The following is a 7,561-nucleotide window of genomic DNA, read 5'->3' as shown; positions in this document are numbered from 1 at the left end:
GAAAATCATGCGGCCGACATCATGACCTGTCTCACTTGCCGTCTTAAGTTAAGACTCTTAACTCACACAAGGCGGTAGGTACTGCATGCAAAAAAAAGCTATTGTTCTCAGACAGACAGATTTTTTTTACAAATTCTTACTCTACTGCTGTTTCTTCGTCGCCTAATATTGTTTTGTGTAAATAAACATATTCAATGTTCAGAAATTTATTTTTTAATGTATTTGATAAAAAAAATGACTGAGACACTTTTTTGAATATTACAACAAAGGAGAAAAAGAATTCACTCCTGACTCACTAAGACTTGGAGCAACTCCCGACTCACTGGGAGACAACTGGCACTTGTAAGCTACTGAAATCTTCATCTTCACAGATTGCACAGCAAGATCAATATTTTAGACCACCGGTCTTAGGGGGGAATACTATGACGACATGACTAAGGTCACACACCAATTGTCAATAATCGTGATGATGGTGAGGATTGGAGTTGATGCTGAAGAAGGTTGCTTCCAATCACTTTGGGGTCACCAATGTAGCGGGAGCGATGATTCGGCTCGACCGCCACCAAAGGGAAGATCTTCCGCCAGGCTAGGTGTTATTATTTATGCTCCAATATATGAAAACTTTGTTTGCGCGATTTTGATTCTTGGCTGCTATTGGCTTAGCGCGTCATATTCTTCGCTATAATTGACAGTTGGGTTGTGACGTAGAAAAATAGTAAAAAAACGAAACGAAATTCTTAGTGAATTCTCTTTAGGATATACCTAATGTCACCAAATCAGCTAAGGCTTAGATTTTAGGTAGGAATGACTTTAAGACAAAATGGTATAGTGCTATCAGCAGGTTTTATGGGATTAAATCATTAGAGTCTTTGCTTTTTTCAATGTAGAATCTTAAGGATTTTAACAATTCTAAAATAATTTTATTATGCTCTTTTAGTGTGTCAAACATTACAGCAATCTGAGGATCATCCCACTGTCCTTCCTTTTCGTCCATTTCTTTCCTCAACCGCGTTATATTAGTTTCCAAAATATCTACCGTGGCCATCAAATAACCAATTTTAAAAGCGCTATCATGATAATATTCATCTTTGACTGAAGCTAGACTCGCTATTTTCTTCTTCATATCATCCAAAGTTTCTTTGAAATAATCAATCAATTTGTGTTTCAAATCACTTGAGCTGCTTGCAATATCTGTTATGTTCCTATTTTGAAAATTGCTGGCAATTGTTTCACGTTTGAGTCTTAATTTTTTTAAGTTCTCTTTCGGAACATTCCAAACTAAAAATGCATTGTCGTTCTGTGTTTTCAAATTTTTATTTAAATCGTTCACAGCTTGTGTTAGCTTAATTAATACATCAGTGAAATTGTCGTGTCTGCTTTCATCGTGTTTATTAGTTTCCACAAGTTTTGGCAAAACAAAATTATTGTAGAGGTGTTGTGGCCAGCCTTGACGACGGCCATTTCCTAAGGGATGCCGTACTTCTTTTTCTTCATTACTAACAAATTCAGCGACTTTCTTAAAAATTTCGTTACTATTCGACTTTTTTATGAATTTCCTAGTTTCTGTTTTTCCTATGTCCAGGACGCCATTGAACCAATCCCAAAAATTTCTTCTTATTTTCTTTAATTTAGAATTTTCAATGGCGCTGTCAATGTCTATGTCTTTCTGTGCTTCTAAATCTGTATTGTTACTCTCTAGTTCATTAGAACGGTGGTACTCTGCTCCTTCTGTCTTCTTGTTGTCACCAGATCTTCTTACTACATCAGTGTCATCCCTATGATAAATGTTACCAATGAACACAGAATCATTAGTTGCTATTGTGCAAGCTGTTAATATACCTGGAAATGAAGGCGTATAAAATTAAGAATCATTTTCTAAACTTCAGTTATAATTTTAGAAAGAACATTTTAAGTATCTTATTTTCGTCAAATGGTTTTCGAAAGAGTAAAAAAGGAACACTTGATTTTGTTTTTGTGGATTTCGAAGTAACCGCTTATGAAATAATAACACAAAGAACTCAAATTTCCAAGACAAAAGAGTCATGCAGACAGCCATTTTATAAAGCTTTACCAAAATTTTCAAGCTATGATATAACTTGCATGGTTTTTAAAGTAGGTACAATATTTTTATGCATTCTCGTTCCTTTAGGGTTCTTGACCTGACTACAATTCGACCAAGGTACCTTCATAAGGTTCGCCTAGATATTTTTATTAAAAAATTCCATCAAAGTCTAAGAGACTATACTTCAAATACTTACAAAAAACGAATTTACGCATATTGTACCCAGAAAGCAGGCATATTTTACTTCCGAGCACACTTGATCATTGGGAACCGATGATTCGGAATCTAATCGATTACACTCACAATGCAGTCGATTTAAAAGTAGGTGCAACCAAGTCGTTAATATTGAACACTTGATTAAAACTATAATGCGCGTTTAATCAATTTTCTTCCAATTTGTATGAACCAAACACTGATCAGCCCATCATAAATGCTTAGTATCAGTTTAATTACTATACAGATAACCAGAATCTAAAACAAAATATTACTGCTTTTCAACAGGCAAAATGTTAACTTCTGCTGTGGAGTTTTATTAATAGATAAGTATAATCAATCGATGAATGTTAAGAATCAGCGTAAAATTCAAGGAACTTTGATATTATGTTTTCCACAAGCAACGAGCTTAACAGAGGCTCCTTGTAAATGTATCTCCATTATAATTTGGTAGTATGTAAGTTCTTGTAAGAAAATATGTATCTTAACTTTCACACAGACAAAGTTTATTTTATTATCTTCTCTTTCACTTTATTTAGGTTAAATAAAGAAAGAAAGAAATTATTTTATCGGAGCATAAAATTAATTGGTTAGCCTTAGAGATCTTGGAGTTGTATAAAATAGTGAGTGTATCTTTCTTGAACTTTGATTGTCGAACTTCCATGGACCAATTTCGAATGTCATAAAAAAGGGAGATGTTAGGAGTAGGTACCCGCTATCATCGAATAAGCATGAGAAGAGTAATGAGTGTGGAGGAAGCGAGAGAGGTCTGTAAGGATCGTAGCAAGTGGAAATCCATAGTCTCTGCCTACCCCAATGGGAGAGGTTTTGGTATGTGTGTATGAATGTAATGTCTTTAAGAACACTTCACTTGAATCTTCAGATACTGCGAGAATTGAAAATTGCACATTGAATTTCTACAGATGTTCTAGTCATAAGTGATTTTGTCCATTGGTGTATTTGTCATTTTACTTCGCTTTAATTTCTTTAAAATATTTCAGGGTTAGGAGTAGTTTCGCAGGTTAGATTGGAAATGTCAACTACGCGTCATACATCTATAAAAGAAACGACAATTTACGGTGGAATTTTAAAAGACCAAGCACGTAATTTCGAAAATTTGAATAAAAGTCAAAAGATTACAGTTGAATTACATAAAAATACCGAAAGAGAATCTAAAGAAGACAAACAAGATGAAAGTGATAAAATCATGGACGAAAATAACGATGTACAATTAAGGCGACGAAAGCATTGGTATAAACTCGGCGAGAGACCCCGCAAACGTAGCCGGGAAGATAACAAAAGTTTAATACTAAGAACCGACCACAGATATAATATTACAGAAATTTTACACAACATCGAAAGAGTACAAGAGGTTTTTAAAAATATCGATGAAATAAAATCCGGACAACGCGATGGAAACAAAACAAGAAAATTTGGTATTGACACACAAATCGGCTCGACTGAAACTAAAAATGTGACTATTATTAAGAAGGTATTGAATGATAGCTTTATAGTTAACGACGAAAGGTATAAGGCGGCGGTTGAATTAAAAGTATTTTATGACAAAAATAAAGTCTTCAATATAGGATACATTTTGGGTACAATTGATAGTGTGGAGGAGGAATTCAAAAGAATTCAGAAGGATGTTACTGATAATTGGAATAAATGGACCGATGGGAAGTGGGAAGAGGTGTTTCAACAAATGAAGGTGATTGATAAGAAAATAACTGCATTATTTCTAAAATTACATCAGTTTCATAAAACTTACTTTACATGACACAATTTTTTTATTTACCCCTAAAATTAGCGCTTGTCATCACTACTTTAGCTAAATGACAGACTACATGAAGGTGCTTTCTTCTGAAAGCCGACGTGGTGAAAGGGTTAGGCCCTAAGAAGCATGTGCACAAATTCAAATCCACCTGAATCTCTACTAAATTATGTACTTAAGTTTGCCAACTGACGCTCTTACTCTACGGGAAACCTTTGTAAGTAAGGGAGCTCAATCAGGTAACTGGACGTGTAACCATAATAGAATATGGGTCAGGTTCCCCTAAGAAAGTTGGAGGTATAAGACAGGAGTCGCTTCATGTTCGTACTCAATATAAGTTATAGGCTGACTGACGCCAGGAGGATAATGATACTTCCAAGCTTGACGAACAGCCTGTTACAACGTGCTTTGAGGCCGTTTGGTGTTCCAAGCCAGATTACCCAATCGCAATTCAGACAGTCCATCTGCAATGAATGCAAGATCACCAAAATATCAATTGATTGAACCAAAGATTGCTTGATGATTTGGTTAACTACCCATTTCATTTACAACGCTACCTATCCAATGAAACCCCGCAGGTCTATTTTCATTGACGTCATTATAGTAACAGGACCTACATGTACTTAATGGTTTAATTTTGTTCTTCAAAGCAACTGCATAATGCCTTTAAACCTTTTAAATTTCAACTTCAAACAAAATGGCTGGAACCTTTGAACAGACAGAAAGGACGAAACTATAAGAGTTATAATGTTTCACTGACCCCTTAAAAGTGTGATAATGTAGCGAAGAACTCATAATTCGACATCGATTTACTATTGGTAAAAGTGTCTATAGTCTTCGATCTACAATATCACGTTTCTGTCCCGCAGGAATAGGCAGAGACCATTTCTTGCCGCGATCCCCTCATACTTTTGCATCATCTACATTCACTCTTTTCATGCAATCTCATGAGTTAAGGGCAGTCTTGACTTGACCCTTCACCAAGACTTTTTCAATTCATCCCCCTCCAAAGTCTTCCAAAAGTACTTCTCACTTCAAATCAATTCGCCATTGTTCACACCGCCAAATTTTACTTGTAACAGCTAATGAACTTCTGTTATAGTTAATTACTTATTTCCAACTTTTATAACAGTTAATTTTTAATTGTATTTGTTTGAGCAAGAAAGAAAATCTCGTGTGTTTAGGTAATAATATCAAAATATATATTCTACATTCTTTTGGCGTTAGTGTATACATTTAGAAACTTAATATTTCTTTTTTATTGTGGGTACGAACCACACATCAAGTTATACTGTTATACCCTGCACGGGACTGAATACCGTAGTAATAAAGGCAAATTATCGGTGAATTTGGGTAACTTGATATGCTGTTGACTGTTTATAATTATTGTTAACAATACTTTTTCCCTATGACTATAAAATTTCGAATTTTTTTTTTTTTTTAATTGCAGTTAGCTGAGATGTTGGGTACAATTTTGTTGTTATGTGAGTATTAACTGCATATGTTATCACAAGTTTATAGTAATGTCCCTTATAATGTCTGTTAGTTTTCAAAGATTTATGATGATTTTAAATTTGAAGTCATCAGCCAAGTTTAAAACAGAATTATTTCTATATTTCAGGCATTATATCCCCTTTATATGCATATACAAAAAATGAAAATAACGACATCTATACGTTTGTTGATAATGATTACAAAATTATAGACATACCAACGAGAGTCAAAAAAGATGTGCACAAAGACGGAATTAATCTGAGCACGTCGCAAGAATTCAACCGATTTATAGAAACGATTAAAACTGATGAGAATATGTTGCGTACTGGAAAGCCTACTACGCGCCACCTTAACAAGTTAATAACAAAAAGGAGTGACATTTTTGATGAAAACCTAAATAACAATGAACAGTCTAGGCGTTTTCTAAGTTGGTTCAAAAACCTTTTTCCTAAAGCTCCTACCACCATTAAAACTACTACTACACAAACAACTGCTGCCACATTAAAAGAAATTGAAAGAGATGAAGTCAATCTAAAGACGGTTTTGAATAAACTGCTTCGTGTTCTAAATGAGTTTAATGATAACATTGAGAAAAGTCGTAATGAAAATAAAACTACAGCATATTTCGTTATGGAACTACCCGTTCCAGTGAAATCTGACGATGAACAACGTCCTACAACTCAACACGAGACCAGTGATGAGAATGACAGAGTTAAACGAGATTTGAGTATGACTGAGAGTATATCAAACGACAAACATATAGTTTCACAAAATAAAACAATACAAACAAGCAATATAGACAACAACTTAGGTGAAAGTGCGTCAGCGAATGATAAAGATAATTTGAATGTAACACGCAAAAGGCGAAACAAAAGAGATGTTAATGATGATATTAATGTCGAAAAATTCAATCAAGATCCAGTTACATCTAATGATACCGATCTAGTTAACACAACAAATAATATGAATGACGTAAATGCTAATTTAACCAACACATTAACTCTTACCAGCGGCCGCAGAAACTTCAATCCACCCAATTTAATTCGTGCAAAACTATTGGAATACTTGAACGATATGTTCGGTGACATTAAAGGGAAATTAGAGCCAATGGTCGCCATAAAAGACAGATTTAACAACGATATGGTCTTCAAGGTTGGGTATATAACAGCAAATTTGGACACACTGAGCTCAAACTTGATTCGCTTGAAATCTGACATGCAGGAACACGCTTTTTCGTGGAACGAGTATAAGATTTTGGACACATTCGACGTTTTGAGAACTTACCACAATGTTGTCATTAAGTTGATTGACACTCTCAAGTTTTACTTGAAAGATAGAATGTGAAGTTCAATAAAAATTGATTCAATAAAACCTATGAGTTTAATGATATAACAGTCCGTCGTCCGCTTCAAATCTCTATAAATTTTAACTTAATTTTTTATTCCAATCAGTAAAATATCAGTTCAATAGTTTAGAATACCGTTAGAATTTCGACTTCTAAAAGGTATACACAGTATAACTTTTAAAGTTAGATTTCAAATAAATTTAAGGTAATTTTATAATTATGTCAAAGTTAAGAAGTCATAGCTATAGGGGGTTGTATAATTGATTTCTGCCAAAAAAAATTAAATGTAACGTATTAAAATACTTTTTCAAAGTTTTAAACTGTAGAAAGTTCTTCAAATCCTTGTTCTGGGGTCGTTGCTACAACAAGCACAATGCATAATTTTTCGTAATTCATTCAAAATGAAAGATTATGCATTAAATCTACAATTTTTGCTAACGAGCTTGCAAATAATCGCAAAATAGAAAATCACAAATACAATTTAAAGCAAATTCAATTCATTTATTTAAAAATACAATTTTACATATATATTATACTAAATTCTGTCTCTTCATAATGTATTCTCCCCCAATGAAATATCATCTGTTGGCTTTAAATGAATCACACACTGTTTTTGGCAAAATTTTTACTATTTTCATGCTTTATATTTGTTTCTGAGGACATCAGTCTGAATATA

The sequence above is a fragment of the Amyelois transitella genome, chromosome 28 (genome assembly GCF_032362555.1).
Source record: "Amyelois transitella isolate CPQ chromosome 28, ilAmyTran1.1, whole genome shotgun sequence".
NCBI lineage: Eukaryota > Metazoa > Arthropoda > Insecta > Lepidoptera > Pyralidae > Amyelois > Amyelois transitella.
This window is presented reverse-complemented; position numbering follows the sequence as displayed.